General features: G+C 41.5%; 1 protein-coding gene across 2 annotated transcripts in view; it reads right to left on the bottom strand.

Moving 5' to 3' along the window:
* Positions 1-27976, bottom strand: part of DAB1 (DAB adaptor protein 1) — a 667553-nt gene that overhangs the window by 350595 nt on the left and 288982 nt on the right. The window contains exon 2 of one of the 2 annotated variants that reach the window (XM_043520670.1): positions 11272-11343. The exons of the other annotated variant lie outside the window; for it this stretch is intronic. The gene's annotated coding sequence lies outside the window, so the exon portion shown is untranslated. The remainder of the gene's footprint in view (positions 1-11271; positions 11344-27976) is intronic. 2 annotated transcript variants of the gene reach the window in all.

Below are 27976 nucleotides of genomic sequence, written 5' to 3'. Positions count from 1 at the left end.
CAAGACGTAGTAGCTCATACTTTCAGTCTGAGTCCCTGGTTCAATTCCCGGTGTGTCAGCCAAGATGAGGCCTGTCACATAAGTGGTGACTCATCCGGGATTCAAATTACTGCCTTATGAAATATACTCAAGAGACCAAACAGCCAATGTCAGTCAGGTTTATCAATATGATATAGGAAAAAAGTTCTATATGATACCAGTCTCTGAAGAGCAGTTCTGAGCAGCAGTGTTACATTCACCTTATGCAGAAGGCGTGCTCCCCTAAGTTACATCCCTAAAGCCATCTTTTTATACCTACTTGTTTACCAGTAAAAGGTATGATATACATCACCTGAAACTGGATTCAATTAATCAGCTTTTTATCTTGTTTTTTTCTGACACCCTGGTGTATCCCTTTATCTTTTGTTCTGAACCCAGGCATTCCAGGTCACCATGCACCCTTATCTTTGTTCTGGGTACATGCATAGCAGGTACTATGGGGCGTGAAGACACCTCCCCCACCTGTACCAGCATAAATAGGTACTTCCCTTTCCATTGCTACAAGGAAACAAGTATATATCCTGATACTGACAGCTTTACTATCTACATAAGCCAAAGCTTACATCAGATAATGCAAAGTGTTTGGGATACTTAGCATAAGCAAACAAGATTATAATCAAGGTACAGGCCAATTTGGACTATATAACTGCTAAATTAATGCTTAATAATATGTATACTTAAATGCTTGGAATATATATTGTGGGTAGTATTGTCAGCATAATATAGATGTATACTAGCCAGCGGATATAAGTCAACAGCATCTAGAAAGGCACAAACAATTATACATGTTTGTTTTGTTTAACCGCTGTGTATGCATTCTGAGCTCTACCTAGTATGCTTTATAAATCTCTAGAACTAAATAAACTATGTTACCAAATGACTGTCTATGCAGAAGTATTTATAAAACCATAGCTGTGGTTTAAAATGTGCATATATACAAAAATCTCTCAGTATGATACTTTATAACTCAATGTTTAAAGACACACAAAAAGTCTATAGGTGAGATAGCAACTACATACTCCACATACACTTTCAGTTATACCCTGTGATGCTGGCAAACCAGGTGCCAGCTCATGCCAAGGTCCTCATGCCTCACTTGAATACTGCCAAATGCATAGATGGAGTCAGTCTGGTGCACCTGGGTGTTAATATTGTTAAAATAAGTATTAGAGTTATAAAAATGTTCTTAGCGTTTAGACTTTATTGAATGGTTGTAAAATTGCTGCCTGCATTAATCTCACTTATAACATCTATATCCCCTATTGTAAGGTCACATTTGATCATCCGCATTGTAAATCTCTAATTGTGTGAATCACCAGACAAGAGAGAGACACTAAATAGTGTGACGGGCTGGCCTCCACCAGAAGGTAGTATGTCCTGCCCCACAAGCAAAGCACATCAATACCAGACAAACTATTATGGAACATCAAAGAGAACAACAAGTCTTTGTTGATTGTTCTCCCCTTACCCCCAAACGATGAGAAGACATGCAAGTGAATTCCTTCCATCAGCTGAATTTTCAATTCGAAGCAGAAGGGGGAAGGGATAAAAAACCCCTAACAAGGAGGAACTGCATCCTTGTGCTGCTTGGACTCTGAGGGGCAAGAATTACTGAGCATAAGCAAAAAAATCCCCAGTGCTTAGCCTGGGTTAGCCCTAAAGGGCATATAGAGCTTGCCGATCAAAGAAGCTTCTATTACTTTTTGAAAGTTAAGATTGGAACTCATTTGTTTATCTGCTTTAACCTTGTAATTAACTCTCGTTTCCTTTTCCTATATAATCAATCTTTAGACAGTTTATTATAAAATTGGCTACAAACGTCTTTGGTATGAGAGCTAAAGTACAACTGGCCTGAGGTAAGTGACTAGTCCTTTGGGAGTGGGAGTAACCTGAATATTGCTGTGATCATTGGTGTAAGGGACCATTTATCACAAAGGTATGCTTACTTGGGTGGCAAGACAAATCGGAATACCCCAGGGGACCATCTGTGTCCTGGGGCTGTTATAGTGTCTGACGAGTTTAGACATTGATAATTGGTTGGTGAAATCTTAGTACAGAACTCACAGCCCATCTGGGGTATGTGTCCTGTTTCCTAACAGTCTGCCCTGAGGCTGGTACTTATGCTCTTAAGCCCCTGCAGGACACCTTGACACACCCTTCAAGCTTTCAATTGGAATAAAACAAAACACTGAACTCCCAAGTGTCAATGCTCAATGTAAAAGTTATAAAAGGTACTTTATATTTCAGTCAAGCCCTGACAGACCTAGTCTCCAAGTGGTGTAAATCAGGGGTAGGTGTAGTTCCATTTACTTCAGTGAAGCTATGCTGATTTACACCAGCTGACTATCTGGCCCGGTGTATTTATCAAAAAAATAAAGAGGCCAAAGCGGCCAAAAATTCCTTAAAATGAGGCATGCCACTGAGTAAAATAAAACTCTAGATGCTACTTGTACATACATTTCTATTTCTTCTTTTCCATATGCACACACACTTCTCTTTAATGGGGATTCTCTTTTCATTTTATTAAATTGAGCAGCAAGATCCCAAAGTTACATTAAAGCACAGTTGCCAACTCTAAACAACATTATGACCCCTAATTCTGCATTTATTTCCATCCACTTCTGTCCTTCCTTTTAAGGCCCTGTTTCTCCAACGGGCTCTGCAGAGAGCCCATTAACTTCAGTGTAACTCTGAGTGGGTGCAAAGGTCTGCTCACACAAACCACTTATAGGATGGTGGCCCAATTTCAGAACACACCTCCTGCTTGGAAACTGGGACAATTTCCCCCTTTTAGCCCCTTTCTCAACCTCTGTGCAGACCTGACGCAGAATGAGCAGATCCAGTTCAGCATCAACAAAACCCTTCTCAGTACAGTAGCTCCCAGTAAGGGAAGTAAACACAAACACAATAAACAATATATAGATGGGTACACTGCAATCCAGTAAATTACCGAAGGTATTGTTTATATAGAACCTTTTGTTCTAGAAGGATCCTTAACTGTCATTTTCCTTGCCATGCACTGCAATACAATCTCGTTTCACAGCCAAAAGTGCCTCTATATCCTTTTGTCTTCCTTTCTTCAGCAGCTCAACTATTCTTTTGAGACACACAGGGTAAGTATCAACAGGTGTGATGGAGCGTAAAAAGGTGTGAACCTGTGATTCCATAAAAGACCGTATGAGCATGACGTATGTGCAGGGAAGGCATAATTCCCAACCAAGAACATTGGAACATCTATCTGCCTTCAGCTTGTTCACCTATGGTAAAGGCTACATACTATCATTAATCCAGCTGTGCAAAGCATTAACGTTTAAAAATAAAACAGTAGCTTTTGGGGCTACACAAGGCAAGATTTTTACTTCTTTGAATTAAGCAGAATGATGCATGTTTGAAATATGAGAAGCAAAAAAAAAAGAGTTCCTCCCACTCTTTGACCTTGCACAGGAGATCTTTTCAGATCAGAGCAATTATAAGCTACACTTAACATGGCTGAGTTTCATATGAAGAAGCCAGCATTGCTCAGAAACCTGTTCCACATGATAACTGCAATTGCTGTGTTTTGGCTGAATACATTTTGGGCAATATCAAGCCATTGGTTTTTTTAAACCAGATTTCCCATTAATTTCGTCGAGGAGGTGACCTAAAAGTAAAGTCAAAAGGCCACCATCACTGGAGCTGGGGAAAAATTTTTGGACAAACAGTTTATTCACAAAAAAATGCAGTTTCAGGTCAACACAGTGTTCAGGAAATCAACATGAATTTGCTAAATGGTTCCAGCCAAAAAAATGTTTCAAATTCACAAAACCAGAGGAGGAGGGAATATGAATATTAAATATATTAATTGGAGCAGGAATTGGAACCAAGGTATCCCCCCTGCCAGCTGGGTGCCCTGACCACCAGGATCACCACAGAATCATCCCCACTGACTCTGTCTGTTTCAATTAATATGTCGTTGTTTATGCAAAGTGGAACAGCTTCAAAATTCAGCTATCCAGTGCTTGTCCCTCAAAAGCTATTCATCTGGAAGCTGTATAACCGTTCCTCTACTCCCTCTGTCCCAGTGAACTCTCCCATTTAATTTGTAATGTGTAATATGAAATTATTTGTGATGTGTGTGGAGCCCCACTGCCCACATCCAGAGGTGCTGGGACAATTTTTATAGAGTGGGTGCTGAAGGTGGAAACCATGTATTTGGGTTGTTATTACTACTTCAAGCCAGGGCGTGCAGCAGCACCCCTAGTCCCAGCACCTATGTCCACATCCTTAATTCCAGCAAGGCATCACTTTCCTTCCCACCACCCACTGGCAAAAGCTGGAAATCTAGACCTACATGGGAGACAGGTAGTTCTATCATTTGTTCATTCTCTGGACCTCTTTCTAAGAGAAAGGTGCCTTCTTGAACCATCTGTTCATCCAGTCCTCCTCTACGTGGTTCTCAGAACGCTTCATTTGGAAGACCAGCAGCCCATGGACCACTGATGTGCAATAGACACAACTAGTTTGAGAACCTCTGTGATATGTAACGAAAAGCTTTCGAGGCTGAAAAATGGATGGAAATACAAGCAGTGGGATTTCTTTATAGCCATTTCTAAAAATTCTGAAGTTGAAGATGTCTTGGGAGGAAGCAGGTCCCTAGCAGCACAAAAAATGTTAACATAGATGTTGCAGAAACACAATGGGCCACAGTTATTCCCTCCAGATGTCCCACTTTCTAGCTGCAAAAAGGTTAGGGTAGTAATAACCTAGCTATTCTTTTCACAGGCAGCATTGCTGTGAGAAATAAAAGCTCAGTGAAAACCTCCACTTACTGTACAACAGTGGTAAAAAAAGGCAAACAAAAGTGAAGATGTACAAAGGATGGGATAGAAAATAACAGTGAAAAGTAGTACAATGCCATAATGTAAGTCCACCTCACCCAGAATACTTGGTTCAGTTCTTGTCACCCTTTCACAAAACGATGTACCAGAAATAAAAGGGGTTCAGGGAAGAGCAACCAAAATTATTAGAGGCAAGGAAAGATATGTGGGGAAAGACTTGAAAAGACTGTTTAGTTTAGAGAGGAGACAAATAAGAGGGGACAGGACCAAGGTATACATGAAAATGAATAGTCTAGAGAAAAGTAAACTGAGTTCTCCAATCTACCCTCCTTCCATACAAAAACTGGAGAAAGACAAAGATTGAAAGGCAGCAAATTTAAAACTGATAACAGGAAATGCTTTTTAACAAGAAAAACCTAAATGAAAAAAAAACACCTCACATTAACCTGTGGAACTCACTGACATTTGATATGACTGAAGAGTTTAGTAGAATTCAATAAAGGATAGACATCTATGTTGGACAGTGAGAACATCCACAGTTACATTTGATAAGATCTTTTAAAAAGGAGATATAAACTCTCATGCTTCAGGGGATAACCAGCCAGTAACAGACAAGGGTTAGAAATAAATTTCTTCCATTGGAAGGTTATTCCACCACTGTCCACTACAGAGTTTCCTGCAGCCTTCTTTGAAGCACCTGGTGCTGGCCACCATCAGAGACAGGATACTGGACTGGATGGACCACAGATCTGATCCAGTCTGGCAATTCCAATTTGACTATATAGACACATATTCATGTCCTCTATTGCTGTGTTATGTCCCAATTAAGTTGTTAATTCCTCAGGACAGGGACCTCTCTGATTTGTTCAACAAAGCACTAAGCTCTTCTGTGGCACTGCATAAAGTTGTAAATTAACTGCAATAAGTCACATGCTTTCCCATTGTCATTAGATCATCCATGTCTGGATTTCTGGGTTTGACAGAATTCTAGCCGCGGCAGAATCAAGTTGCTAGCCCATAAGTTTCCAGTTATATCTTTGATCTCAGGATGAACTCCTCAGAGAAAAACCCAACTTTGTGGTAGGTTTCCACTTTAGGCACAGCCCTAAGCAAGGGATGGTATATATGTTTCACAACCCTAAGAGAAGCCTCAGCAGGCATCTCAAAGATACCAATGGGACCACTTGTGGAGTACAGTACTACTCAGGTACAGTAAGACGGGCAGAATCTGACTTCAACTAATTCACCAGCAACACAACTTTATACAGTAAGAATCTGAAAGCTGGCAAAACTCCATCTTTTTCCCATTTCCACATCTACAAGCAAAGCTGAGAGTCAGCAGTGAACAGGGAAGAAGGGGCTAAGGATCTTAAAATATTCTCTCCATTTTGGTGCATTAAAAAAAAGAAGAAGAAAGACATTCCATGACATTCCCACATCAGCTGTACAATGCTCCTCTGTGAATCAAACTCTCTAGTTTTATTCCAGACATGCTCCCTTTAGCAAGCAATTCAAGGCCATACATTCCAAGACTTGATAAAAATTTGAAAACAAGACTGAGAGTAGGTTTCATTTTGTGGTTTGAAGAAGTTAAATGGGGTGAACAGTAGAGCCTCACAATAGGAAACGATAGACTTCACTGCCTTGAAACTAATTTGTCAGACATCTACCAGCATTACCTTCAATGGGAAACAGAGTGCTAGAGTACACAGGTAAGAGACATTATTAAATACAGAAAACTGCGTTAACATATAATTAATGGTAGGAGTTAAACACACAACATCATACAAAATTAGAGGAACACATTATCAATGGGGGGGCTTTAGGACACTATTTACTGCTTGGTAAGCTCATCGCCACTGTGCTTAAGTTTTATAGCCCGTAGGGCATGTAAAATCATTACCCACTTTTGAGCCTCTTTTGACAATTGCATCTTACTCTGTAAACTCCCTTTATTCTGTGGGGTTAACCCAGAGCCTTAGCATTATTGCTATAATTGAAATCCAGGCTAATGGAGAACTCTTTGAAAGGAATAGCCACACAGGAGGCTGCTATGATGTAAAATTCCCCAAGCTAAGTTTGGTCTCATTTATTAAAACACTTGCCTGGAGCACACCTGAGAGAAAGGTACCTATATCTCTTCATTATATTTATATACATGACCTCTAGAGGTCCTCTACCACAGCTTCCATCATTTACAGCTCCAGAGAGACTGTACAGAAGTCTATGACCTCCAAATCCCTGTATGGTCCTAGGGGAAGATTCCAAATAGGAAACTCTGGGAAGCAGTCTGCTTTCCAAGGGTGACTCCTAGATGTATTTTGCTGCTCCATGAGAATTTGATGTAGTTCACCCCAGCCTACAATTGCCAGGAAACTATGTCAGCCCCTTGCTAGCAAAAATGAGCCCTAAACACTGATAACAAATAGGTTATTGTGAGTGTGGAGCGCTGCCTCTGCTCGGTATAATCAGAACTGCTCACTTGTGTGTCACAGGCTCTGTAGTGCTATCAAGTACGGGAGAGTCTTCTTTAGTACAAAGAATAGGAACTTGTGCTTTTAAAGCAGACAGATCTGAGTTCTATCCTTACAGTTACCAGAGAGTTCTGAACGGGCCCTGTATGCAACATTGTGAAGTGCTAGATGGACACAGGCGGTTTCCGCTGACACAGCTGGAACTGAACAGGGTCCATAAGGCAGATCCCTGAGAGACTGCAGTAAACCTGCAGGTCTGGGAGACTCTGCACTGCAATCACCAGCTGTGACTTCTAGCAGCAGACTGAACTTTCACTCAAAAATTCTGGTGGCTTCTTGGATCCTCAAACGACTTGGATTCTTTTAGGCCCAAGGGATACTACACTGAGTGCACACATTTGTTTTCAAGTCTGCAGGACTTTGCAAGCTAAATCTAAAATGGTACAATAGCACTAAAAATCTGAGTACTCTGTTTCCTCAGACGCTCTGATCTGCTGTCTAAGCTACTTGCGCAATCTAGGCCACTCTTGGGCTATACTTCTCTCTCCTCGCTTCTTCTATGCTACGTGCAACTGCAGTCCTCATTAGGCTTCTCTCTGTCACTCTGAAAAGCACTCTCAGCTTCCATGTTCTACTCTAGTTCTCTCCCAGCTTCCCTCTTCCACACCTATTAGCCCTCAGCTTCCTCTTTCATGGTCTGCTACCTGGGAAACCTCAGATACAGTGGGATTTTATTTTAAAGCTAAAAAAAGATCATCTGCCCAGTAGGACTCCATCAGCTGCCTTGAAATGAAACCTCAGCTCTTCAGATCATTCCCATCCTTTGTTTGTTCCCTCGCTTAGAAACATGGGACTTTACACCAATTAAAATACTCTGTGCCAAGCAGCAATAATGATCCATTTCCCACAGTTCCTCACACCAATTTGAGATGCCCTTTTATTTGTTCCATCTTATTCTGGGTATTTCATTATCTCCTCTGAATGCTCGAGGCACAAATAAGGAACATATTGCCTTAATATTTAAGTTTATATTCCCTTCTATCACACAAATGGAATAAAGCTAGATCTCCTTAAGGCCAGATATTGGCTTAATACATTTAGAGACCATTATGATCATGTTGTCTGACCTACGTAACAGAGGCCACAGAATCTCAGCCAGCGATACCTACTTCAAGCCCAGAACAAGATCAACTGAGTTACAGAGTTTTTAAAAATCAAAATGTCCAATCCTGATTGGCCGTGCACAGGTGCACAAGAGGGGTGTGGGAGAAGAGAAGGCATGACGCTTGCACCGCAGCAAGTCACAGTATCACTTGGGAGTGAACCTACTGCTACATGCTAGCACCACCAGCTGTTCTAGAACCCCAAAAAGAGGGGGGGGAGGGAGGGGCCACGGTCTCACGCCTCTCTCCCCATACCAGCCAGCAGAGCTCATCAGTTACAGACAGGAGAATATGCCATTGAGGAAGGCACTTTTCTAGGGCCCCCACAAGAAGAATTCAGCGGCACCAGCTGGAACTCCGCCTGTTTCAGCCTTTCTTCCTTCAGCTCGTTTAAAGCACTTTTCACCCATAGATCTCAAAGCCTTTCACAGAGGAGGGAAGTTTTATTATCTTCATTTTACAGATGAGGAAACTGAGGGACCGCGAGGTGAGGTGATCTGCACAAATGGTTTGTGCTGGGGGCCACTATCGCAGTATGTGAGCACCTTCCGTTGATAAAGAACAAGTGTGGCATCAAATCAAATACAGACCCCTTCAAACAAAGCCCCACAGAGCCTGTTTCAAGGATGGTCAGTAGCACTGAAGAGACGGCTTTGGGCCTGGACGAAGCTGATGTTTATTATAGTGGTACCTAAGGACCCACCAAGAATGGGGCCTCATTGTGTTCTACAGTCCCGCCTTGGAGACCTTACAGACTAAACAGACAGAGATGGGATGGGGGGAGGGGTAGGAGACACAGGCAGGGGGAACAATATGATGGCAGCCGTTCCTTTATTTGGTGGGTTTGGTTCAGAAGAAAGAAAAGTGAATGGAGCAAACAGCCAATATATATAAAGAACAGGCTGCCTGATGATGTGTGGTGGTACAAGGGTTTGCTTGGTGTGAAGACAGTACGATTCCATAACTCACAGGTTACCTCGAAGGAGTGCCTCTGAAACCATTACACAACACCACCAAAAATATATTCTGTATACACCACAGAAGGTACAGAAAATGCTACATAACAAGTGCTTTAAAGAGTTTTTTAGTATTGTTGAGACTGTGTTTCATAACGTTCTTTGCTACCACTGGCAGGCTGGGAGGAGAGTAGTGAGTGGTCAGGGGAAGGCAGAGAGTTACACCCGCCATCTTCACACACAGGGCTCTCAAGCAGCTATGTGTCTGAGCCAGTCCAGCAGTTCCTGTACACCCTTGTGCTCCTGCGCTGTAACAATGGGAACTGCAGCTACTCGCCCAAGGCAGCTGTCAGTGCAGACCCAGACAAGGCTCTCACATGGGAGCTCAGTGGGAGAGTGTGCAAGGAGCCTCCTCTCACACTTTGCACAGGCTTGCCACAGTCCCAGTCCCGGAGCCTGGAGAAGCACAGAGACCACTTCTTCTGAATTAGCTCCGGTGGTGCACATCCCCGGCCTCTGGGGGCAGTGAGGAGGGAGGGCACAGGCCTGCTCCACACTGTGACAGCCCACAGGCCAGGCACACCATGGGGAGCGCTGGAGGCTGCAGCTTCCTAAAGGCTGCACAACAGGAAGTTCCAGGATGGATTGTGTCTCCCGCCAGGGTAGTTCACCGCTGCACAACCCTGTACTCTGGTCTGTACTGCAAATGGCACAAAATAGACCAGAATATGGAGCAGCAATGCCAGCAACCCAGGTAAACAGCCCCCACTTTAGCACCTGCACAGAAGGGTCTAGTTTCTACTAGGTTTTACCTTGTTCCTTGTAATTTAAAAAAGTTATTAAAGTTCTTATGCCATTTGTGAAATGTTGTGCGATAACATGCTTAAGCCATGGGGATTCTTCCATTCTCCCAAAGACACAACAGCGAACAGCATCATCTTCCATTTGCTTTCAGCTGCAAATGATCAACACATAATACAGCCTATGAAAGCAAAGGTTCTTTTTCTCTGCTTGTGTGGCCAGGGAAGAGAGGAGTTCCATGTGATGGTGAATGAGATATTAAAGTGGATATATATGACAGAATGAAAGACTTGTAGCTTTCCTAATAGCCAAGGTTGCTAATTAAAACTGTTTTGGAAGAACTGCGACTAGCACATTATTCACCCAGCTATATGCTATAAATAAGAATCACAAACTGATGTGAATAGCTTTCATATGTCAGTTGAATAAACAGATTTGATTGTGCCTTTTAAAATCGCATATCCAGACATAGAAGGTAGAGAATTGAGAATTGCTTGGATATTCTCCTTTATCAAATAGCAATTATTTATTATACTGTATGCACTATGCAGTATCATTTCTTTCTCTTGTTTTCCAATTTATTTTTTTCATCTTAAACCAGGGCTGTTTATACTCTTTCACAGGATGTGTTTAGTTGAGGATCTAGGCGGCAATGCAGCCGTGTATGAGACATCTACGTTATTGAGAGTGGTGATATCAAATGTACCTACTAAAGAATATCACAGGATGGAATAATGGAGCTGGAGGAAAATAGACTAGACTGCAGAAAAATAGATACACTGATTTCTTTCTTTCCAGCCGCAGTTACAACGGGCACTCAAAATGCAACATGTTTATTACAGAGAATATTCACAGGAGATTTATTGTCAGCAAATGCTAATTAAAAAACCCCCCAAAGCTAAAACCATTGAGAACATCTGCTGACATCAGCGGTCCTGTTATCACCAGTGAACACCCCAAAATGACTTTGACCATCAGCCACAAGTTTACAGGGTTATTGGTTTGTTTTAACTAGAATTACCTCTGTCCTGTATGAAAAATTCCTTCCAGCCATGAAGACTAGATCCCACTCACAGCCACCATGTCTTGCTCACTGTTCAAAACAAAGTAAATGAACACCAATTAGAAAAATGACATTTACTGTTCCAGAGTTCTGATGAATTTCAGGTCATACGCATACCCTCGTACAAAATCAAGATTTAGGGTAAACTTTCACATAGGAGGTCGCAGGAGGCTCATTGTGTTCTATAGACAGATCAATGTTACAATATACCTAAGATAAGAATACTGCAATTGCAATAGTCTTAAGAAATACGGTGTATAAATAACTATACCTTATTTAAGAGTGCAAAAATATTTGGCTAGAATTTGCCCTGTAATGATACAGTGTTTGACCTTATTTTCCCCCCATTTTCCTCTGTAACTAAACAGTATCACAATATTCCCTAGGCCAGTGGTTCTCAACCTTTTTCCTTATCGGACTCGTCCCCTTACCTCTCCAACCCTCCTTCCCCATAACCCGGACTTCTCTCCCATTTAGCAACATAGGAAGAGCTTTGTGGTTGCAATCCCCTGACATTTGTTTGGGTTCTCCACACTGAAAACCCATGCCCTAGGGATTCCCTATAGTTCAGCAGGCCTGCCACAGGCTTTGCCTTCTCTCCTCTGCCAAGAGATAAATTGTTGGCTGGAGGGCCAGTGATAGGAGCACAAGGAGCTGCAGACAGGGCCCCTCTGAGCTCTGGCTCTCTCTTCTCCCTTCCCAAAACTATGTTCCGCTGTCTCCTCTGCCCCCTCCATTGCTCATAAGTGCTTGGAGAATAGAAGCAACAAAAGGCCGCAAGAGCAAATGCTTCCCCTGTCACTGAACTCTTTGTTCTGGTTCAGAGAGCTCATTCCTTAGACAAGCACTGACCCAGGGTATGCAAAACCTTTCACCAGAGCAAGATGGCAGGTAACTAAGGCCTTGTCTACTCAGAAAAGTTGCACTGCTTTAATTATAGCAGTGACGTTAAAGCAATACAATCAACCTAATGGGGATACAGTTATACATGTATTTACACTATTACTGCTTATGCTTATGGGAAGGGGAATACACTATACTGGGATAAGGCGCTTTTAGAACAGTATAACTGTGTCCACACTAGGCGTCACATTCCTATAAATACCTCATGATAAAAATTCACAGTGACAAAGTTATGCCGGTACAAAAACTGTGTGAAGAGCAGACCTAGGTACAGGGAATATCGAAAATACTGTTCAATGCTGGAAGTTTTCACTGAATTTCAGTGGGAATTGGGAAGCTAATTAGGCTCCTTTGAAATTCACAGCCATAACATCACCTAGGCTGTGTCTATACTTGGAAGGCTTTTGCCGGCATAGCTATGTCAGCTAGGAGTAGGATTTTTACCGACAGAGCTTTGTCAGCAAAAACACTGAGGGTAGGTGCAATTTTGCTGGTGTAATTTATGTCACTTGGGGAAACTGGAGTAAGCTGTACCAGCCAAAATTCAGTTTTGCTGCTATAGCTGCATCAAAGCCTGTTGGTGCAGCATAGCTCCAGCTGCAGTGGCTAAATTGTGACTTTGTTAGATCAGCCACTGTCCATGTGCCCTTTAATGCTACAGTGCTAAATGCCATACTTCTTCCTGTCTTGGTCCTCCTGATAGACTCAGGCGGGTGAAGCTGTAACCTTCGTGGATTTATTTCATCAACTGTAAATTGCAGGTTTTCGCTGTTGCGGAATTATGTTTGCCAATAAAAAGGAAAATTCTTTGCTAGGCTGAAAGAGTTTGCTGGCTAAACATTGATTTTGAAGACTTGGCTGCACCGACCAGATATTAACGTTCTTGTTTACCTCTCCCTTCTGTTTTTGACTTCTTGCCTATGAATTTAAATAACATTTAAGCCACTTTTACTCGGGCACAAACTTCTATTTTACAATAAACCCTAACCAGGTAACGGCAATATAAATCAATGTTAAGAGCAGATCCAGGGCTACGTGCTCCGTCCCACAGGTGGAGAAAGACTGCTGGATACATGCCATGAGCAGAGCACAGATGAGTGGCATCCTGATTCCTCCCCCTGTGAGGAGGAGCTGGAGGCTGCACAAAGAAGCAAGGGCATACAGATATCAGTTCCTGTGGAGCCCTATGGTCTATAATACAGATCAGGGAAATGGTGTCACCCCATGGAGGGCCCTCACCCTTCTCACCAGCAAGTAGTCTTTAGTCCCCTGCCACACCCGCACCTCCTCCACCCTTTGAAGGGGGCAGAAGGTGTGATGGGACAGTAAATAATGCTCAGTGTGGCATAAACTGCTTTCTGGCTATCTGAAAAATATTGATAGGAGAGCCTGTCACAAGAGTGACAGCTCCAGGCTCTATCTCCCTCCAGACCTGACAGAGCTCCCCCCAAACCTGTGGAACCCCCAACCTCTTTTACAGAGAAGTTTCCTGCTGCTTTGGGGTCCTATGTTCCTTTACCCTCTCCCATGTTCATCTCCACATCACACATCTGGCCTTTCACCTCCATCACCACCATTATTTCAATGGGAGCTACAAGGATCAAAGAGAAGGTTCTGGTCCTTTAAGTGCAAGCTGAAATTATTTTTTAAAAATACAACCTTTAGGGAGTGAGAGCAGCTACAGAAAAGAAACAATGGATGATAAGGACAAAGGGGATCAAATTCCAAGAGTGTTGTTTTTCAAAGTGATTCTAAAAATGATATTGTGAGGTTCAATGTTTATTGTCTCTCAAGGAATCTATATTACATATGCTCCGTTTACAATGTTTCCCTCCTCCCCCACTTCTAGTTCAGAATTTAGTTAACATTTCTTTTGCTAAAACAAAAGCCACAGTAGAATGCAGTTCAATCCTACAGATGTATGTAAACTTATGTATAAACCTTATTTGCCTTGCTAAAGCAAGCAGATGTGACTGAATACACACAGAGGACAAGATGCCATTTTAAAACAAAGTCACTTTGCTTGCCAGACCTGTACTTGAAATTAAGAGCTTTGAGAACCCTGGACAGAGATGTTCTCTGATTGGCAGTCAGTGATGTCATACCCGTGTCAATTACAGAAAGTAATGCCTGTATTTACTTTTTAAAAGAAATAATTATCTCTCTGAAATTGCAATAAGACACTCAGGACATCCCATTTCCAAGGGATTACACTGCACTTTTCAGGTAGTTAAAAGTTGCTGAGCCTTTTGACCTTGTGCCTTACTGGAGGCATTATCACACAGGAATGCACTGCTTGTCATGTGTGTCTTATTGCTTAAATAAAGGTCGGCCATTCAGCAATCTGATCTGCTGACATCAGGTTCCTCTGGCATGAACTGTTACAAGAAAATAACATGTATGTAATAAATTACACTATTAATTTGTTTATTATTTCATCTGGGAGATGGGATACATAAATAAAATTAAGAAACACTAGGGAAAATGTATGTCAAGCTCGAATAAAGGCATTTCTCAGGTCATTGCCTTAAACAGACATTTCATGCTAGGATAATGCTTACATAAGAAAAGTAAATCTTTGAACATTACAAATCTGAAGTCACTAGAGCTAATCATCACACCAGATGAGACCCTGGTTTGCTTTATCATAATAGTGTTCAACGTATAATGAAAATTAGGCAAGGTGAAAATTGATACCAAGAGCTCTTTTTAACAGCTAAGAAGTTAACACTATTAAATTGAAAATCAATATACGGTCCAAGTATTGATCAACAGAACAGTGGCCTTTGGGATCTTGCCTCCGTGGAATGAATACCTTACAATCATTAGAGAACTTGTATCTCTACAAATATTTGTACATCTGCATTCGTTTATCTTGCATGATTAAATACAGACTGCTTCTGTTCTTCCTCTTTATCCTCTGGGGAAATTTATCATCAAAATTATTGTACAGTAGTCATTACTCTATCTTCACTTATAACCTGCCCTACATATTATTTTGGGCTGAAAAAATGATGCTTTGTGTAGTATTTCCTATAATAGTCTTAATCATTACATTTAAAAGATTGCTATACGGCAGCTTACACTGCATTAGAGAGAAATAAAGCGGAAGTCCATAGCTAAATGTTACAATTCTTATTCTGCTTTTGTTCCACAAATCATAACAATGCAATATTTCAATTCCTTAAAAGCTTTCCCTCACTAATTATGGAGACTCAGGGTTTTAGCCTCCTGCTCAGAAAGGGACACCTAGTGGCTTCTGTCTGATTTAGCTGGATAGTAGGGAAAGTAGGTGGCAAACAGAAGAAAGCTAGAAGGCAGCCTGCAATCAATTCAGAGGTAGGTAGGTGCCTTAAATCAATTTTATAGGGACCACACTCAGCTGCAAAAACCAGGCCGGTAAACAAAAAGGTAAAATATATTTTGCTATCTTTGTTTTACATTTTTGTTTAGGACCAAGAAAGAACAACAGATAGGGAGAGGAAGCAAGGTCTAGTGGTTAAAGTGAGTCAGATGATCTGGCCTTGATTCGCAGCCAATGATTTGATGTGTGACCTTGGGCAAATGATTGGACTACCCTCTGCCTAATTTACCCATGTGTAAATTGGGGATAATAATGCTTTGCTCACAGTGATGCCTAAGGCTAGATTAATTAAGGTTTATGAAGTGTTTTGAGATCCTTGTATAGAATAATGCAAAGTATTATTATGGTTTTAAAAGTGATGAATAGCATATATAAAAAGATTTAAAATAACTTCCCTTCTGAGCTTCTGGGAAAAGATTTTTTAATATTAATCTGAAACTAAGGATACAGTCATTCTTGAAACACAGAACCCTAATAGCGAGGACAGAAGGAATTCTTGAAGGACACACGTATTATAATTGATGAATATGCCTAGAGTAATATAAGGCCCACTGCAGATGCTCCATGTGCTAAATTCCTATTGGCTTTATGAACAAATAAAGGCTGCAGGAATTAACCCACAGGGTCATCAATAAACAGAATGTGCAACTTCCATTAACTAGTTAATGGGTCATATTTTATAACACCAGCAAATGCAATGGGGCTGTTACTATATGCAACTAACACTGAGGAGAATATTTTTCCAGAGTTTTAATATACCAAATTCATAACAGAGTCTGCAGGTCTTTGTTGAGTCTTTGCTTTTATCAGTACTCAACTTCATCTGCCATTGTGTAGTCTGTTCACATAGCATTATTAAGTTCCTCTGAAGTTCCTCAGCCTTCTCTGGACTTGATAAACCTAAATATCTGTGTGCCATCTGCAGATTTGGGCACCTCACTGCTCATCCTCCATTCCACATCATTAATAAGTTTATTAAACAACACTGGAACTAATGAGGCCTCCTGCTGTTGACTTCTAACCATGAAGAAAAGTGCCCATTTATTACTACTGTTTCTTGATTTTCAGCCTCTTTTTGATCCATGACAATACTTTGCCTTTCACCCTACTACTTATTTAGTAGCTTCTTATGAAAGACCTTACCAAAGGCCTTTTGAAAGTCTAAATAATTATATACACCAGTTCTCCTTTATCCACTATTTTACTGACATGTTCTGAGACTAATAGATTAATGAGACATGATTTTCTTCTGTAGAAGCCATGTCGGTTAGATCCTATAATATCATGATCTTCCAGGTGTTTTGTTTTTTTTAATCATCATTTCAGCCAGTTTACCAAGTACAGATGAAAGGCTTACTGGTCTGTAATGAGCCCTGGATCATCTTTGTTTCTTTTCCTCTTGCCATTCTCCCCTTTCCATCTCCCAAGCAGCCGGTCCTCGGCATCTTTGCAAAGGACATGGAGGAAGGAAGACAATGTGAGGAGGAAGGTGCTGAGCTAGAGCTAATCTCTCAGTCACTGGGACGAGGAAGTGCCCTGCAACCTGACACATAAGAGGTTTCAGAATGGTAGAAGTCAAGGTTGAGATCAGTTGCTTCCTTTTCCTTGATTTCATCATTGGACTTAAGGCATACAAATTAGTCTTCAGTTTTTTCCTTTTAACCACTGATAATTTGTAAAGCAGGACACCAGACGCCAGCAAATGTTCCAGGACCGTCCTGATCAATCTTTTTAAAAAGCCTCCTATAACTGAAGGGACTGTGCTAATTAGCCATGCAGCACCCTAGAGAGGCAAATGAATACATGTAAACCTCACAGCTGGAAAGACATCCAACACCATATAATAGGAGTTCTTCAATGCCAAAAATGACACTCATTCTTTTCCAGCAAAGTATGCTATTAATTTTAACGGGGTTTTCATGGCAGATCCTGTTTGAGGGGCATGGTATTTTCTGTGTCCTTTTGCCCTATGCTGCCATTTTACATGTATAAAAAGCTTCAGACTTGCAATCATCTGCAAAGATGGTCAGCAGCAGTAGAGATCTCACCCAAGGGGACTCTACCCTGGGCTCAGGGATGTGTGAAGATCTCCAGTTGCAGGGCTCCAGATGATCAGGGACAATTGTAGGTAAGTCAGTGTTATGGCCAATGGACCCACGCACTACACAAATACATTGAGCTAAAACATCCAGATGAGAGGGAGCAGCAGGACGTCATCAAGTGTGCCATCCTAATGTAATAGCAGTCCCAAGCCCCCTTCTGCGTGTAGCAAAAAAAATTTGTGTGGTTTTACTCCATTCCCAGAATTTGGCCCCAAAAGTTTAATGAGATTCTTATAGAGCCAATAGGTCCATGCACAGATTTTTTTGTTTTCTTTTGGTGGGTCTATTAGTGGGAAAAATTGGTCTCCCCAAATCATACAGGGCAACCCAACAACCAAAAGAACTACAGACAGCCTGAAACCCAATTGCAACGCACACACTGAACAAAGAGAGGACAGAGTTAAGCCGACGTTGTGGGTGTTTTTTTGTTTGTTAGGTTATTTGTTTTGGGGTCTTTAAGTAGCATTTTAATTCTTTGACTTAGTGAGAACATTTAATATGGCCTGTTTGTGTTCTACAACACTGATGCTGCTGGGGGTTCTCTTCTGCTTTAAATACCAATATTATCTGTGCCTAAAGTATACACAGATAAGGCCTACCTACCGCAAGAGTATGAAAACAATCAAAATTAAATTTTAAAAATATGTATGCCTTACCTGAAAGGTCCTTCTAGAAGATGGTGCATGGGGAGTACGCTTGAAACAACATGAAGACAATGCTCACGGTCAGCATTCCAGGACACTTATTCAAATGGAGACTGGACCATAACATGGTTCTGTACCCATTATTTTTCAGATACATTTTGGCATTACGAAGTTAAAACTTTCTTACTTTAAAATATATCATGCATTAGATTATTAGTAACAATTTTAGCTGTTTAAGACAACTTTCCTTAGGGCTTGCCGTTTTACTGTTGTGAACTTTTGCCGGTGGAATGAAACCCAGGCTGATCACGGCACAGCTTATAAGGGGACAAATATTTTCATATTTATCTGCTAACACCACAGCACAGCATTTCCCAAGAATTTCCTGCACATCATCAGTATTACAGTGTCATTTTTTAGGCAATCCGTGTAGGATCAAGTTCCTGCCTATATTTGGGAAATTTTCCAAATAAACCTCGTTCAACGCTACCAGTATTAGCAGCCTGGGACACCCTAGAGTGGATGGGCTGTCCACATTTTTAACACTGTTCATCAGATCGGCACTGATCAGGGTTATATAACGGGGTGTTGAAATCGTGGAAGTAGCAGCGTGTACATGAGGCCAGCCACCATAAAGCCAATGGAGCAACTGCGATAGCAACAACTGGAAAGTTTTAGAAAGGCACAAATCCTGGTCTCTTGCACCAAGCCAGGAGATCTGGGTTCCGTTCCACAATTTTGCTGTGTGACCTTGGGGGAGACGAATGTGTTCATGTTTATCAAGCGCTATAAGATCCTGCTATAGACGTGCAAAGTAGTCTTCCTAATGATAACAGCACTCTCTTTTTAGCAGTGGAACAGCACACATTCATTTCTCAGAAAAAGTGGTGGTGTGTGGTCTGCTTCATGAGTGACATGCACTAATGGAACCAATATCAAGGAATAATGTGCTCCCATTAGCACATGTAGCTGTGAAATAACATTTTTTTTTAAAACACATTGGGCCTAATTCTCCTCTCATCTTCACTGATGCTACTCCATTACATTTAATGAAGTTACTCATCATTTTTACCTCTGAAAGTCAGAGAAAACTCATTCCTGAGTAGAGTCACCCAATGCCAGAAATTGCAATGGGGCAGGAAGTTGGGTCATCACCATCTCCAATGGATAGCTTCCAAAATGGCGCTCTATAAATGTTTAGAAAAGGTAGTTGTGAATTAGTTCCATGTAAATATGATTGATTTTACTATAAATTTTGATTGTGAATTGCTATTTGTTAAGTTTTATTGCAACACATCTTGTATATAGGGGAGGCCTATTTTCATCTCATTTATACTGGTGTAAATGAGAAGTATTTCCAAATAAATGAATGAAGCTGTACTGTAATTATTAGTAGTACAGAGGAGTGTGTCACTGGGTACTCACTCACCACAGGTGGTGCCTCTTCCTCGCTGTTCTGGGGATTAGCTCTCTTCCAGGTCCGACACCTGCCCATGAAGGATCTCCCCCATGTTGTCCTCTCTCTCACCTGTGGTCCCTCTCTCAACGGGAAGTGCAGCTTCCTCTTTGTGACTCAGCCCTCCAGATGGGTCACTATGGGGTTTATTCTTCCAAGATATAGCGTCTCACTGGATTCACTGTCCAGGCAACACCACTCCATCAGTGGCTGGTAGGGAATCCTGGGCCTACCCACTACTCCAGGTTCCAGCCCAGGGACCCCATAACATGCAGCCAAGGTCTCCTCAGTCCCTGACCTTGCTGCTCTCTTCCTGGGCTGCTTCCTACCCATCTCTCACAGGCTCTCTTTTCCACCCTTCTCTCTTTCGGGTATGCCCTTCCCTCAGGGCCAGGCTCCTTTTCTTTCCCTGGATTCATCCTCTTCCCTTTCTAATGCACTAAGGATAGCTACAGACTTCCTCACTGCAGCCATTTCTCTTGCTAGCTTCCTGGCTTTATACTAGCCCAGGACATACCTGCTCAGCTGGGCCCTATCTTCCAGTCAGGGATTGTTTCTCCAGCCTAATCCCCTCATGTATGGCCCATCACACTAAGCAGCCCTTTCCCCAGCCCCTCCAGGACCAGTGTGGGGTGAACACTGGATCACAAAATGCCTGTTTTGCTAGACGCTGTGAAAACACATAGCGAGAGACAGTGCCTGCCCCTCCCTGTGCTAAGACCTTATCCTCCAAACACACAAGATAGACAAAGGGTGGAAGGGGAAACAGAGGCACAGAGAGATGAAGTGAGGTCACACAGCAGCTTGGTGGCAGAGCCTGGAGTAGAACCAATGGCTGTAAGGCCAGCATCAGGCTTTTGTAATAACAACATGATGAGATCACCACCTTCGGTTATTTTCAGCAGAACACTTTTACGCTCCCACACTGATCAAACACTCATGCAGAATCTGTGTCAGTCATACCAGCCATGATTCTGCTCACATACACATCACACCAGCATTAGTCCAGTGATTGTATGGAGTCACTCCTGACTGACAACAGTATCAGAAGAGTATCAGGCCCACAGGGAAAATCCACATTGTCTAATAAGCTGCAAATAATGAGAGAACATTGTATGAAACTGAATTCTTGCTGATTATATGTTTAATTACCAGTTGTGATTATTTTATATTGACATTTCTGTGCAGTACATATCTAGTTTTAATCTTCCACAGAAAATGTAGAGGAAAACACACACACACACACACACATCATTTTCCTCAAAGCTTTGCATGGGAAATTTAGACTTTTTAGCAAAAATTAAAAATGCAAAATATTTCTGTTTTGGAAATGCCACTGTAGTGCCTCCTGGAAGTTAAGCATCAGAGGGGTCGCCGTGTTAGTCTGGATCTGTAAAAGTGGATGGGCTGTCCACATTTTTAACACTGTTCATCAGATCTTTTTAAGCTCTTCTATTTCTTTGACACTGGTAACTGCCTTCCAATGTGGCACAAAATCCCCACTAGAAAATAAACATCAGATTAACGAGCTTTCCTTATTTAATTCACCAAATCGGCACAATAAGCTCATGTTTGAACAAAAAATAAAGAGGGAACCTGCTGCTGTGCCAGAACAGCAGCACAATCAATTTTAATTAGCATTGCTCATTGTGGGAAATGATAAGGTATCAGTCATAGTAATTGGTGGTGTTGACAATTAGTCAAAGTCATTAACATCTCAAGACCTAGGACAAAAAAAGGCTTGCTGAATTTTAAAGATTTGGATAGGGAAAAGCTTACTATGAAATTCCTTAATTTTTGCATAGCCTGAACACATTGCTTGGATTTCTGATCTGTTAGTTTTCCCCCAGAACACAAGAGCTGTAACACAACATATCCAAACATGACAAGCACTTGATCAGTGGGGCTTTCCATTTCAATTTGCTGTAAGCCAGGTGGCTTTTAACACATTGCCCTTCCATCTCCTCATGTAGCTTAACTGCTGAACATGGCTATGTCCCCACCTATAGATCATTCCTTTGGTCTCCATTCACCCTATGCGAGATTCACTTTCCAAACCAAGCCAGATCTGGTTAGTCATTTGCAGGACTGAGTGGATCAGAAATTGCTCCCAGCTGATAGAAATGCCTTCAGTAAATGAACTGGAACAATTCCACATCCAATATTCTCCCATGCTGGAAAATAAGCTTTTTATGTGCATAGACCTAGAGGTGGAAGTTATCCATACAGCTAAATAAATATAAGCAACTGCTGCTTTCAGGTAGTTCCAGGACCACATCTCTTCAGGGTCAACATTATCAATTGCTTAGGTTTATTAGAAGCTCAGATGTCATTCAAAGCTCATGATAACTGATCAACAAACAAAACCATGCTAAACAAAAATATTTAGGTCTATATACTGGTCTCATTTATACTCCTCCTAACCCACTGGCCTCTGCCTATATGGCTTGTCTTCTCTGAAATAGATAGTATACTCGAGCTGGCCTTGCTTGAGTGAGAGTGACCACACTGCAAAGCTACATTCAAACCTCACAGAGTGACTGGATTAACAGCTAGGTCCAAAGTCAGCAGCCCTGGAGCTTCAACCTTTAGCCCATCACAACCCAGCTAGCTGGAGCTTAAAACCCCATTTAACTTGAGCTAGAGATTTGTGTGGGGGTCGGGTGAGGAGCAAAACTCAAGTTATAGCTCGAGCTAATACTGCAGTGAAGACACGCTCTCTAAATTCACTATGTAACTACCTGCAGAAACAGAATTTGCATTTGAAATGATGGCCCATGGTTCTGTTATGCAACAGAATAAAGCAGAGAGAGACAACTTGTACTGCTAGTCCTTGTGATGCTTGCCAGAGGTACACAGGCTTACAAGGCACGTCACCACAACCTGTCCTTAGCATGAAGCAGTCTGCTGTGGATCAACTCCCTGACACCACCAGCCTCTGGCAACACAAGCACTGACTTCCGGACCCCCACAAGCCTCGCTCCTCCTGCACAGGTTAGAGACACGCCATCCTCTGAGCCCTCCGAATGTACCCATGTATCCAGCCCCTTATCCACTGAACGCTCACAGAATCATCCCAAATGAACAGCACACACCAACTTGTAAAGTTCACCTGAGGACCACCACTTTGCTTAACACTACAGCACTTAGGTATATCTATAATGAAAACACTGATAAGTTTCTTATCAAAGAACAGAGATTCAAATAACAGCGAGTAAGAATATTGGAAACAAATGGTTACATACAAACCAAAATCTTGACACGCTTTCTACAGTCTAAACTTAACAAGTAATGTCCTGTCTAAAAAAGTTTCTCACCCAAAGTTGTCTCCAGGGTTTTCAACCAAGCCTGGCTAAGACCCGTTTTTCATGAGGCAAACTCGCCGTCGGTTTACTTCCTCAGAGAAGGGTGATGGAGTGTCTTCTTAGCCCCCAAATATGGTACAGCAAATCTTTGATATGCATTTCCAGATAGGGTCCCCCACCCGCCTCTGTTTTTCTCTTCCCGTTAGTTTCTTTCTTTAAAGTTCTCACAATACTTCATTTGTATTTGGTTCAGACTGGTGAGCGGCGACCAATTATGAACCACACAATGCTTACTTTACATTTAAATAGCCAGAAAAATATACATTTCTTGTGTGTCAGAAAGCCTGTTTTTCACCTTTGCTGGTGACCAGTACCTAGACACAGACCTTAAGAACATATTTTAAATATATATACATAACTCCTTACATAGTATATGCACATGCATTTTACAAGGATATTGGTAAGAACATAAGAGCAGCCATACTGGGTCAGACCAAAGGTCCATCTAGCCCAGTATCCTGTCTTCCGACAGTAGCCAATGCCAGTTGCCCCAGATAGAATGAACAGAACAGGTCATCATCAAGTGATCCATCCCGTCGCCCATTTCCAGCTTCTGGCAAACAGAGGCTAGGGACACCATCCTTGTCCAGATGATGACCAGAGTGACACAGGCTTTTCTTAGAGACCTCACATGACATGCTTTTGGTGAGCTGCAATGCTAATACCAGACTCAGGAGATTCCTGTAACCTCTATGCACTCCCCCCATGCCCCCTGCCAGTTAGCACAAAGAGGTTCCTGGGTCACAGCGCTTAATTCAGAAGAGAATTGGACGATTTTACATGTCAGTGGTCAAGTAAAGCCATAAGATTTTTGTACAGATAAAAACAGCAAAAAGGTGGATGGCTTCTATTATCCACATTTTTCAGATGGGAACAAGTAAGACACACAGGAAGTGAGTGTCTGAGTCCAGGAGTTTCTTGTCTACTAAAATGAAATATTACTGTAATATCCCTGATCTGTGAAGGACTTTGATCCACTGATGGGTGGTGGTGCACTTAATGCCTTTGTCCTACAACACCTCATGATGACATGCTTTCGGATTAGATTAAGCAACCTGTAATGTATACTGACAAAGGTTCTGCTAAATTAAGGGACTTTCTGATCACTCACTCTAAATGGCTGAGAATTTTTAGGTGCCACATGAATTTGTTAATGTTTGTTTTCCAAAAAAACCTCAGTTACATTTCAATTTATTCCCCCTCACCTCCACCTTCCCCTTCATTTACTGCAAATTTTGATGCATAACAAAATGACAAACACTTTTCCAGTGCTGCCATGTTTCAAAAATAGCTCAGCCGCCTTGCATAACATGTGACTCATTTATTCTTTTACCCAGTTTAATATATTGCTACAATCCAAATCAGGCAAAAATGACAAGATATTTTCTTCTGACATAGATACTTGCTACCAAGACATGGACATTTTTTTCCTCCAGTTTATGACACCTGCCAATCACCATCACTAAGCACATATAATTATGTTGTTATAAAGACAGCGTAAATCTCTCTAATGACACAATGGGAGAAAGCCTGCTTGCCTGCCTCCCTCACCAAGGAGCACTATTGCCAGAAGTGCCAAAGTAAAAGACTCCCCAGCAAAACAATTTAGATTAAAAGCAAAGAAACTCTGACTTACATTCCCATCTCAAGACACCCCCTCAGGCAAAAACCTGAATAAGAAGAGAGGCCTTGCAACTGTGCTCCTAAAGATAAACACTATTTTCAAGGTCAATTTCCTATGACATTCAGTGCTCATCATTTTCTGCCCAGCTTCATAGATTATCATTTGAAATGGATTTATACCTTCCCTTTATGGCATTACTTTGCACTTCATTTAAAAGTGTGGGTTTGGATTTGTTTCTCTGCTTCATACACACAAGCTGTAACAAGACCACAAGGCTCAGCTGGGTTTCAATTGACTAAAATGACTATTCAGTAACGCAGCATGTTATAAACGCCAAAGCAAATCAAGAGGAGTCAGGCACACCATTTCTTCCCCACTGTTAGTGATATTGTTTTAGACGCAATATCTTGTCTTTTTTTTACGTTGTGGAGCTTTGATTTTCAAGAAAATGTTTTAATAGCCTCTAACAGAAAACAAAAAGTTGTATTTAGCACTTTTCCAAGATTTGAAATTCCTCTTGCAGACTGGCAGCACGCTCACTTTAGATAAGATTAAAGCTGACAGAGATGAAACTGTGCTGGCCCACATCCTTGGGCTTGCTCCAGGGCCTCTAATCTGCATTTCATCACGATGTGAGCACATGTTCCCATTATTGGTACACTCATCTGCATCACTCTGAATGTTAATCACACGCTAACCCAATTTCCTCAACGAATTTATTACTTACTGTTCATTAAAGTTCATGAAACCTAATGTGAGCCCGAAATAAGCAGAACAACCTTAACAAGTAGTTCTTAGCTACAGAGAAACTCAGACTCGGTAATATAAGCCCCAGGGTCTAACACTTAAAATGTATATATCAAACTCTTTCATATATTCCTTGTGTGCACATACATGTGTGTGTATGTGGGCGGGGTGGGGCAGGGCTGCGGGTTGAAAGACTATAATAGTATTACAGTTGGCATTCTTGATAGGGTCCTGACTAGCCAATCAAAAGTCCTTGCTTTAACTTTTAGCTTCAGTGAATTGACAGGGAGCATACTGAAGGGTGAAGCCAGAAAGGATGTTTTGTCCTGCTTTTCCTCAGGAATTATTTATTCCCAGTGGCTCTGATCCTTCCACCACATGCTTAACATTAAACACATAACTAGTCCCACGGATTTCAATGAGACTGCTATCACGCTTAGGAGTTAAGCACAGGCATAAGCTTGGGGACTGTGTCTTCTGAATAAGAATCATAGACTATCACGGTTGGAAGGGACCTCAGGAGGTCATCTAGTCCAACCCCCTGCTCAAAGCAGGACCAATCCCCAATTTTTGCCCCAGATCCCTAAATGGCCCCCTCAAGGATTGAACTTATGACCCTGGGTTTAGCAAGCCAAATGCTCAAACCACTGAGCTATCCTTCCCCCAAAAGGAGACAATACAAAACAGAACTAATGAAATGGGAGTTTTTTAGAGAGCATCAAACTTGAATAGATTTATTCTACAGTATTTTAGATCACTTTAGCCATGTTCTCATATCTTCTGTGACCAAATACATATGCTCGGCAATTACTCAAGTGGAACAGAGTTTCTGGAAAGATGTGATGCAGGAAAATCGGCCTAATAAATGGGAACCCACCTGTCTTCATTACTAGAAATGTGCCTGCTGCACAATCTCAATAAATGACAAAGGTAAACATAACAGGAGCGATCTGTGCGGTACCCATGGCAAGTCTGACTGATAAGAACATACACTGGAAAGTACATACTTTTTGATGCAACAATTGCCACTGAAGGTGTCCTAACTCTCTTGACACACCACCATTGGAAAGCTACATGGAACAACATTACATTTCAAGGGAAACACTAGCACAAAAATGGGCTTGGAAAGAGCATTTCAGGCAGGGAAAACTGTGACTGACAAATTTTCTGTGCCTAAGAGATTTCACAGGATGCAAGGTATTCAGGCGGGCACTTAAGTGCATGCTTAACTTTAAATGCTTGAGTAGCTCCACTGGAGTCAACGGCACTACTTACATGCTTAAAATTAAGTGCATGCTTAAATGTACTGCTGAATCGGATCTCAAAGCAGTTGCATTCGATTCTCTCTCTTTGGAAGGAGGCAATGAAATGTATTCTAATCAACAGCTACAATAATCATTGGTGTCTACATCACTAATGAACTCTGTGCATTTTAAATCATCTGAATTTCTTACAACAATCCCTCAAAATCGTGTGAGCACACCTCTACAACCATGTTGAGTCCCCAGTGTAAAGGGCTAAAACACTCCAAAAGATTTTATGATTGAAATATTCAATCAGATAATACTAGTGCCAGGATAATGAAGCCTTTGGAGGATTTGTTTCATCAAGGGTAAAATAATTTTCAAAGAAGCAAACGTCTCTGGGGGAAAAAAATACACCGACTTCTTGCCAAAGAGGATTATTTCTACAAACCAGAAAACGACACCTGTTGGCAGTTTAATGCTAATGTGAAGTCTGCTTCTAGGCTAAAAATTATGCATCAAGAGAAATATAAATATAATTTTTGTTCACAGCTGTGTAAACGAAAACACATCTGTTAAGAAAAGGAGTTACAGATGTCTATTATCCATTATTCAAAATTTCCACAGCTAGTGAATTAATCTCTGTTGAAATTAGAAATTTACTATTTTTTTAATTAAATCAATTTGCATTTTGTGGCTAATTAAATAATACAAAACCATAGAGAGGAAGGACGGTTTTGTGATTAAGGTGCTGGACTAGGACTCAAGAGATCATGACTCAATTCTTGATACTGCCACAGGTTTCCTAAGTGATCCTGGAGTTACTCCCTCTGGGCCTCAGCTCTTCATTGGTAAAAAGGGGCTAGTAATACCTCCACTTAGGGTGACCAGATAGCAAGTGTGAAAAATCGGGACGGGGGTGGGGGGTAATAGAAGCCCATATAAAAAAAAGCCCCAAATATCGGGACTGTCCCTATAAAATCGGGACATCTGGTCACCCTCCCTCCACTCTCCCACTCTGTCTTATCTATTAGACTGTAAACTCTTCAGGGAAGGGACTCTCTCTTACTATGTGAGCACACAGTTCTTACTGCAATTGGGCATCAATCTGAGCTGGAGTTCGTTGGTACTGTTCTAATATAAATTAATGACAACCACCACTACCCATGACCTTTAGCATAAAACATTAGTACAACATATTGGTGGAGCATATC

This window comes from Chelonia mydas, chromosome 8, assembly GCF_015237465.2.
Source record: "Chelonia mydas isolate rCheMyd1 chromosome 8, rCheMyd1.pri.v2, whole genome shotgun sequence".
Lineage (NCBI taxonomy): Eukaryota > Metazoa > Chordata > Testudines > Cheloniidae > Chelonia > Chelonia mydas.
Note: the sequence above shows the minus strand (reverse complement) of the source record. Positions and strands in the feature narration are given on the sequence as shown.